Source organism: Herpailurus yagouaroundi, unplaced genomic scaffold (genome assembly GCF_014898765.1).
Source record: "Herpailurus yagouaroundi ecotype Mexico unplaced genomic scaffold, PumYag 29, whole genome shotgun sequence".
NCBI classification, from domain to species: domain Eukaryota; kingdom Metazoa; phylum Chordata; class Mammalia; order Carnivora; family Felidae; genus Herpailurus; species Herpailurus yagouaroundi.
In genome coordinates, this window is record NW_024412377.1 from 94,389,106 (window position 1) to 94,398,637 (window position 9,532).

At 36.2% G+C, this 9,532-nt stretch overlaps 1 protein-coding gene and 1 pseudogene across 10 annotated transcripts in view; both read right to left on the bottom strand.

Annotated features, from left to right (window-relative positions):
- The window catches only part of ATG10 (autophagy related 10), a 267,932-nt gene that overhangs the window by 157,646 nt on the left and 100,754 nt on the right, over nucleotides 1–9,532 (bottom strand). The gene's annotated exons all lie outside the window — the stretch shown is intronic.
- LOC121013703 (transcription factor BTF3-like) lies at nucleotides 639–2,912 on the bottom strand (annotated as a pseudogene).

Here is a 9,532-nt window from a genome sequence, read left to right on the forward strand (position 1 = left end):
CAGTTCAACACAGTGCCTATCATATGAGTTAAGGATTTCATCTGGGGATCAAATTAGGATCCCTCAAATGAAAAGTTTTCAAATTGAGCGTGAGATAAGGCCTAGAAGCCAAGAAACAGGAGGACCAAACAGCTGGGATCCAATAGTTGCTTTCCTGAAGCAGAGCTGAGCTGTACACCATCTAACACATATCATGAAAGGGCATCAGTTAGGCACTGTGGAGGACCGTCTCCCTAAGAGCTCCCCGCAACCCTGTCCTTCTATGCCTTGAACCATATGAACGCTAGGTTGAAGCAAAATGCTTTCCAAAATTATTCACTATAACTAAAATGAATAGGTACAGATACAGACACAGATATAAATAATCAAAACTATGCCTTGAAAATATGTATAGATAGGCCAAGTGTGGGCAGTGTGTTTATATTCTGGAAAATCCATTTAAGTCTCTAAAAGACCACAATCTAACAATGTCTACCAGAATACTGTTAACAACATTTGATTTACCTGTTTGGAATCTTGGAAACAAAGTTTCTTTCTTATTTTCTTTTCTTTTCGTTTCTTTCCTTTTCTTTTCTTTTCTTTCTTTTTTTTTTTTTTTTTTTTTTTTTTTTTTCTTTTTTTTTTTTTGCTAGGCAGAGAACTTTACTAACCTTGTTTCAAACTTTATTCTCAGGCTTCTTCAGCTTAATTAGCTGCAAAGAATGAATTGTGTATAAGCAAAAACTGAAAAGAGCTGCAGTGTCCAAGAGACTTGGGCTTAAAAATATTAGAGATCTAGATTTTATCAGATCCATGAACAATATTTTAAAAAGCAGTCATAATATAAAATAGCTCCCAGTAACTCCTTCAAGTTTTATCTTCTTCAGAAGGTGCCTCTATTCATTTGCTTCATTCTTTGAAGCTTCATCCAAGTTTTCCACAAGATCTGGAATGTCATCATCGCCCTCCTCTCCGGTAGCAAGGGTACCTTTCCATCCACACACTGTGTGGGCAGAGCTTCAGCCAGTCTTAAACTAGTCAGACCGTCTGCACCAAGTTGGTTCAAGAAACTGGGTAGCATTTCTGTCAGCTGCTTTGTCTCAGCGTGACCTGTAATGGTGAAAGTTTTCGCTGCCAGGGATGCCTGAACTTTAGGGTTCTTAAAGTGGACCCCTGTTCCTTGGTTTGTGAACATATTCACTTCTTCAATACCAGAGATATTGTTTACCCCCAACTTCTTTAAGGAGAACTGAATTTTTTTTTTTATCATCTGCTGTAGCTGTTCTAGGAGCCACCTTCTTTGCGTGAACAGTTCCCTTCCCACCAATGCTCACTTGAGCTTGCAGTTCAGTGAGTTTCTTCTACTTCAGCTTCTTTCATCTTGTTGGAACAGAAATGGGACCACGTGCAGGGGATGTTTGCACTCGGGGTGCAGGGGGGATTCTCAGGTGGACCAGCTGAGATTAGATACACACATATGGGGACACAAGAGGATACTAGAGCCAGAGTTTCTTTTTTATATGACATTTTTCTAATCTGGCAAGCAATAGATTTTCTTCTTCTGTTTCTAATGGAGTAGGCATCCAATAACTATTGTGTCTAACTTCTCAATCTTATCTGTGTCAGCGAGAATGAGCACGGGCCTAGACATACTAGTAGAGTGTTTTCAGTCTACCTCCCACAGACTTATGGTGCAGACAGGGTAGTATCGTTTAAAATTACAAAACTCATAACTTTAATATGTTAGATCTCTTAATTATACAATTGTGAATACAAATCCAAAACACCTACCACATTAATATCTTAATATTTTCTAAAGAAATTCACACAATTCAAATACCAAAGGAAAATAAAAATCCACCACAAAATGAAAGATACTATACATTTCATGTGTTACAAATCTTATATCTTGTATCTTGTGATACAAATGTATCTGTCCTATAGCTATATTGAATGAAATCTGCTTTAATCAATTGATCAATACTTCCTATAGCAAACAAATCAGTAAGAAAATTCATAAGGCATAAAACTTCAAGCATCAGAAAGATTGCTAAGTGTGTGGGGTCATTATGTGTCCACAGAATACTATTTCACTAGTGCTTTCCATTAAAAGAAAATGCTGGCTTCTGAAAAACATGAAAACAAGATTTGTGTAGTATTTACTTTAAGGAATATTTGTCATTATTGAGATGTAGTAAGTAAAAATCTAATTTTATCAAAATCTCTCATAAGAAAAGTTAAACTAAAACTCAGTATGGCCTGTGCACACATATATTGAAATAATCCTGGCACATCGTATCAAAAGGAACTGTACCTATCATGTCTCTCCCTAAAACATCCCTGATAGGCAATTTTCTAGTTTGTTTTTGAATGTTCAACAACAGTTACATTGGTATCTCTAAAAAAGCCCATTCAATTTGGGGCACACAAAACTATTAGGAAATTCTTCTCTATATTTAGTAAAATTTGTCCTTTTTAAGCCTCCTACTGCTACCTACTGCTTTTATTCTGCCTCCATGGCAGCCAGGTGTGGCCATAAGACTAAGTTGCCAAAAAAATGTCAGTGCAAATTCTGAGAAGGTTTCTTAAAAGAAAGAAGGTGTGGCTTTCCCCCACACCATACTCATCATCTTCTTGCTGTCTGGAATAGGGATGTGACTACAGGAGTTCCCGTGATTTACCAGGAGGTGATCCTGAAGATGGAAATAATCATTCGGTGAAGATATTAGAGTCATAGTCCTCAATGACTTTGTGGAAGGGTTGCTCTAGCCCTGGACTATCCATCCCCAGACTTCACTTACACAAGGGAATAACCCTGTGTGTGTATACTCATAACCCAGAACTTAGTTAGGAACTTAATTCCTACTCACACACTGAGTCTGCAGATATGTTTTCAGTATTTGAAGAACAACATCACATTCTACCTACATTCTCCCTACTTTAAACTTTTAACACTTTCAGCTTCCTCATCATCTAAGTTACCCTCTTCTATAAAGATTCAAGTTTTTCAGACTTATTCTTAAAAGTTTCAGAACAGAACTCAATGCATCCACCAGATGTGAGCTGACCAACAGAAAACAGATTATTAACTTCCTTTGTTGTCTTTATAAGACATAAGATGCATTAGCTTCTTCAGCAGTCCTCAAGACTAAAGATTCATACCGTGGTTACAGGTAGCCAAAAAAAGATCTAGTTTTTACTTTGTTTTGTTTTTCACTGCAAGTACTATTAACCAGACTTTCCCTACATTGTATATGTTTAGTAATTTGTTTTTTCTCTTTAATATAAGTGTAAAATTTCAGATTTCTCCTTATTACATTTCTTCTTACAGTCCATTACTCCATGCAATGCAAATAAACCTTGAACCCCAATTTTGAAATTCCACCTAATTAACTATCCTTCTCAGTTTCCATCTTCTGCTTATTTAGTTAGCAAGGTTTCTATGTCCCCACCAAGTCCTTGGCAAGAACTTGACATAATCAAGGTGAAAGAAAGAGCCCTTCAGTGATCCACTGAAGACTTCTCTGCCAGTGGACAAGCAGCAAATGATCAATACTCTAGGGAGGCTGGTCCAACCAGCTGAGTCCCAAAGGTCCATTCCTTCTTTCAAGAACTCAGACTCAAAGACAGGGCCATAGGAGGCCACAGGTGGCGCTCAGGAAGCCTGGAGCCTGACCACCACCACATAGAAAGAGACTGGCAGCATGGGCTGACTCACTGTGCTGGCAGGTAAGTATGAAGAGGTAGAGGCAGGAAAAGCTGTAGCACTTGTTTATATAACAAATAAAAGGAAGTCTCTTTCTTTAAAAAGAAAAAAGTTTTCTCCTTAAAAAAGAAAAAAATCTATGAGTATATGGAGTGTAGGGGGGGACTTGACTAGTGATTGATTGACAAAGCAGTGTAAATTCCATAACTACCCCATTTGCATAGATATTGATTGCAGTGGGCTTCAAAAGACTGATTATGCGGCTTCTTAGATTTGAAATGAGTGTCTTATACCTTAGCCCTACAGAAAAACCAAGAAGCAAACATTAAAAAACTTAAATATGCACATGTGAAAATGTATTTATGATTAATGATAATTTATTAAGTGCAATACTGTGCTAAATTAATATATGCAGAGTAAGACTGACTTGTGCTGATGGAATTATCTTGTTTATGATTACCGTTATTGACTTTAAAAGAGATACACCACTATTTTCTGAATAAGAGGTATAGTCCAACATACACAATGTAAAACATTACATATTTACTCTACTGTCACTAATCATTAATTTGATGTAGTCTCAGTCATTGTAAATTAAAGGTTCCTATATCTATAAATGTCATTCCACTTATAGAAAAAGAATGTACATAAATGATATTTAAATATACACTTATTGTTTCTGATTCTGTATGAGAAACATACATAGTGAATGATAATACTTTATCAATTCATAATTACACCACTATCCCTTAAATACATTTCATCTTAACTGAAATTACTCAATATATGTAAGCACTTACTGTTTTTAAAGTAATTATTAAATATTGGTAGCAATTAAAATACTTTTTAAATTTATTACACTACCATGAAATAGAGGACAAACTGCATCCACTCTTTTCTCTGGGAAGTTATACTTTTTTTTCCAATTAAATAACATATTGAGGTTGGCTGACAAATCATTTAGATTTTTCTTGTTTTTATGGTGTTTTTCCAATGAGTAATCTAAGAAAATATAAATCTAGGTAGGTTGCAGTTTGAACCACTACTCAGATAGCTTTTTATTTTCCTTTTGGTGAGGGAAAGAAGATCTACAAATTAGTATTGTTTTGTCTAGTTTTTGGTCATGGTTCAAGTCAGTTTTAAGTCCCTACTTAAATCTAAATTAAATTAAATTCAAAATGTAATGCTGCTTTATTGCTCTTATAGATTCATTTTTCTGTTTTACTTCAATGCTGTCAACAAGTCTATGTGTTGTGGGTAGGCTGAACAAAGTTCCATGCAATTTGGTCAGGGTGGCTTATTGGGGACCATTTAAAAGAGAACTATCTATTCAGTTTTTGTTAACTCATATTGTTCTTGCAGCTGACTAGGACTGTTTGAATAAATCTTATACAATTCTTAAAGGACCTGAAAACTTTTCATTGATCCCACTAGCTAACAGCTTTGTCTTTAGGTAATCAAGTATGGAAGTCTAGAAACAATGATCTCTCTTGATCTGCACAATGTTAAAACTAACATTAGCAAATAATTAAAAAGAAAAGGCGGAGCTCAATAAAAATAAATTGAGTTCACTATTACCATATATTCTATTTCTTTAGATATTAAAATACTAAACCTAAGGAGAAACTAAATGTTTCAATCTTCTGTCTCAAATATAATTAATTAACCTAAACTAAAAGTATTTAATGCCTTTACCTGATGAAGTTCTGGAGTGATGGGGTTCATGGGGTAAAGAGCTGATGGCCAAGAAAGAATTCTTGAAGATGTCTTTGGTGCAAAAAAGTGATTTTATTAAAGCAGGGGACAGGACCTGTGGGCAGGAAGAGCTGCAGTGGGGTCATGATGGGTAACTCATTATAAACCTCAGGTTGGGAGGGAGTCAGGGATAGAGTTAAGTCTCTAAGGAATTTTGGAAGCAAGGTTTCCAGGACCTTGAGGGGCTAACTGTTGCTAGGGAAACACCATTTTTTACCATTTAATAAAACCTCAGTCATGAAACCCTTTAGATGTATATGGTGGGGCGGGGGGGGGGGCATAAGCTTAGAGTATGATTGCTAGCATATATCCTGGGGCAGCTGAGATAAAGGAAGTAGACTTACAGGATCTTCAAGGTTGGGATAATGTTAAGCTAAGGTTCTCTTTTGCCCCTAGCAAACTGTCATCATTGAGGCAGCTGATCTCCTAGAAGGAGGTCACTCTGCTGGGTTTCAAGGACTTATCAGTGGGCTGTAGGCAGTAAGGGAATTTAATTTTTCATTTGTCTTTGTTTCTACATTACCATGGCAAGCACTTAAACCCCTTTCCTTTGTTCTTGGGTAGCCAGGAGTATTTGAGGAATATCACACATATTCCACCTGAGGGGTTGCTGGTGGCAGTGGCTGTGCCAGCCTGTATTTTGCCCCTCAGCCTGCCTCACACTCCCTCATCATACCTGGACTTAGCTTCTGAGAGCCTAGGCTGAAAGACAACTCTCCTGAACATCTTGAATGAGACAATAAAACTACTGCAGAATCTATACTGAATGTCACAGTGGGAAACAAGATTTCTTTAGAGCAACAATTGATTCATTTCCATATGGTAACTTTATGGGTTTTTGTTTTGTTTTGTTAAACCAGTGTTAAAATGTCAATTCTCTTCCTTCTAGTTCTCCAGATCCATACACCAATTTTCTCCTAGGCCCACAATACTGTGAACAGGGTATAATAAACACCATCGCAATTTTACAAGATTGGTTTGTTTGGTTTTGTGAGCAACATGAATGATAGTTAAGGAAAAATAAATCTACTAGAGTAGAAATATGCCTATTATTTTACACCTTATAAGTCTGGCATCTTCAACTATTAAAATGGAGCCACTATCATGGGAAATTATTTGAAATGTATTTTTAAATTAAATGAAGAAAATGATTCAAGTTTCTAGTTTGGGTTTAGGTTTTAAAGATGGCTACCTTGTTGCTGAGGTTAAAATTCTTGCAGAATGAATCTGTTGTAAGTTCTCTTGAGACTTCTTTGGGCAAATATTTTGTTGTAATTGGAGATGGTCCTAGATCTTTCGATAAATCTTTTCACCTAATTTAAGCAACTGTAAAAAAGACTTTATAAATACTTTGATATTTTACTACTGAATCATCACAGCTCTGTGACCTTTGATCTTTATTGATGAATGTTTGGGTTTGGCAAAAGGTGTTTTTAAATTTTGATACTAATATTTGGAGGGATAAAGGTCACTAGCACCCATAACAACAATAAAAATGCTTTGTATTTACATGATATTTCTTCCTCAAGAAAGAAAAGAAAATTCCTTCTTCAAAAAAAAAAAACAATGTTGACTGGAAATTTTGTTTTACAAATTTATAACAACTTTAAGATATTTTAAATATAACTGGCTGTAATTTTGCAGGGGATCTAATTTTGCTATATGCAAAAATAAAATATATTATTGCTTCAAAAACCGTACACAACTACCAAGCAAATGGAGTGAATTTACCTTAATCTTGAGGTAACTCATAATATTTCTTTGTATGTAATTCATAGGTATCTCTTTGTATGTATTTTCTAAGTATAGTTGAAGACATATATATATATTTATATATATATATATATATATAATAGTATGAATATTAAAGACAGTAGTTAGAAGACAGAAGATATTATTTGATCTGATTATTTTACAACAAAAATTGGGGCAGTGGGGTGTGGCATAGCACAGTTATAAAAGGATATGGAATTACTAATTGGTTATTTCTTTTGCTAAGGAAGTCCATTAGTCTATGTAATGTGTTCATAGAAACCTTCACTTTAGAATGAAATGCTAAATTACCAGGCCAGCTCACAATTCTCACTAGGATGCTAACATCAGCTAACAAACTTTGTCATATTTTAGATAGATGAGTCTCATTATGAGCTCTCAAGACTTCAGTAATAAAGTTGGCCTAGTGAGCCCACAACCTATAGACCCCTCCCCTCGATGCCTCAGAACCTGGCACAGGCACCCACCAAGGAAATACAATAATGGAAAGGAGAGCCAAAGGGCTAGAGGGCAGCAAAACAAATTGCAAAGCAGTGTCGATACCACGGACTGGAAAAGACTGTGAGGTATTAAAACAGCAATATTCCAACAGGGGAAGGGTTCCATTTTGAGCTAATTTTGGATTTAAGTTATTCCACAAAAAACATATCAGAGAGAAAACAGGCTACAATGTTTAAGCTGTTCTAAAATAAATATGAAGTTAGACTTATAAGAGCTACCTTTTAAGCTCCTCTACTAATAGCAAAAATGGCTGAGATTGACATCTGCAGAAATTTTAAACCCAAATCATATGACAAAATAGACAAATCTTAGAAATAAATGTGCAAGTGTACCTGCTTTTCTCACAGCAGAGCATAAAAATATTCCAAACCCAGACAGACTGTAGAAGTGAAGCTTTAGGAGTCTTTATTGGACTATAGAAATGATATCCATGTGAACACTAATGTGCCAGTGTTTTCATTTGAAAGGTCAGTAATATCCTTGATAATAAACCCTGGTTCCTATTGTAGAATATTAGTGGCAAGCCAACTACATCTAAGGCAAAGGAAAGAAGCTGACAGAATGCTTGTCTCTGCAAAGTTTCAAGAGTTGGTCTGTCATAAGGGTGCACAGAGATAAAGAAATGTAAGAGTTCAAGTTCATTAATGTCTGTTAATTTTCCCGCTAAAGTAATACACCTTATTGTAAGAAACACAAGATTTTTTCTTTAGAAGACAGGTTATATCTAGGAGTAAAGAAGTGGTTTAGAAACTGAGAGAAAGCTGAGAGACTCTCGGGGGGAAAGGCACCAAAACACTGGCCCAACTTCTTCAGCAGTGATATAAACCTTGGCACTTCCTGTCTAATGCCATCCCTCCCCAGCCAGGAGGAGCCAAGCAGGAGCCACGGTGGGCTGTGACGTGCTGGGGGAAAAAGAAAATACTGGCTGCAAGTAAATATACCACTCCTGGTTAAAATAAAACAAAATAATCTGCAATTCTTTATTTTTTCTTTTTTATTTTTTCTTAACGTTTTTATTTATTTTTGAGACAGAGAGAGACAGAGCATGAACGGGGGAAAGTCAGAGAGAGAGGGAGACACAGAATCTGAAACAGGCTCCAGGCTCTGAGCTGTCAGCACACAGCCTGATGCGGGGCTCAAACTCACGGACCGCGAGATCATGACCTGAGCTGAAGTCGGACGCTCAACCAACTGAGCCAACCCAGGTGCCCCTGCAATTCTTTTAATCAAAGATCACATTACATCGTGCTCGCTTCGGCAGCACATATCCTAAAATTGGAAAGATCACATTATAGACAAAAATGGAGTTAAAATGAAATCAAAGGCAGCTCGCATACAGAGATAATTAGTATCTCCTAATTTTATCATAATAACAATAATAAACTCATCCCATTGTCCAAGTAAATTTGATGTCTGGTAAAAACTATTCTTAGTCTCTTATTTTACTTTTAAAAAATAATTTTAAAAATCAAACTACTCTTTGTTGGATGTTTATTACCTGTGACATAAATATTGTTAGGTGATATGTTAAAAATAATGACTTTAAAAATTATTAAAGTCAAAGATGTTTGGGCACCTGGGTGGCTCAGTCAGTTAAGGAGCCAATTCTGGATTCCAGCGCAGGTCACGATCTCATGATCTGTGAGATTGAGCCCCCCATCCCCACCCTGCCAGTCCACCAACAACATCAAGCTCTGCAGTGACAGCCTGAAGCCTGCTTGAGATTCTCTCTCCCTCTCTCTGCTCCTCTCCACCTCTCAAAATAAATAAATAAACTTTTTTTTTTCAACTTTTTTTTTTTTTTTTTGGGGGGGACAG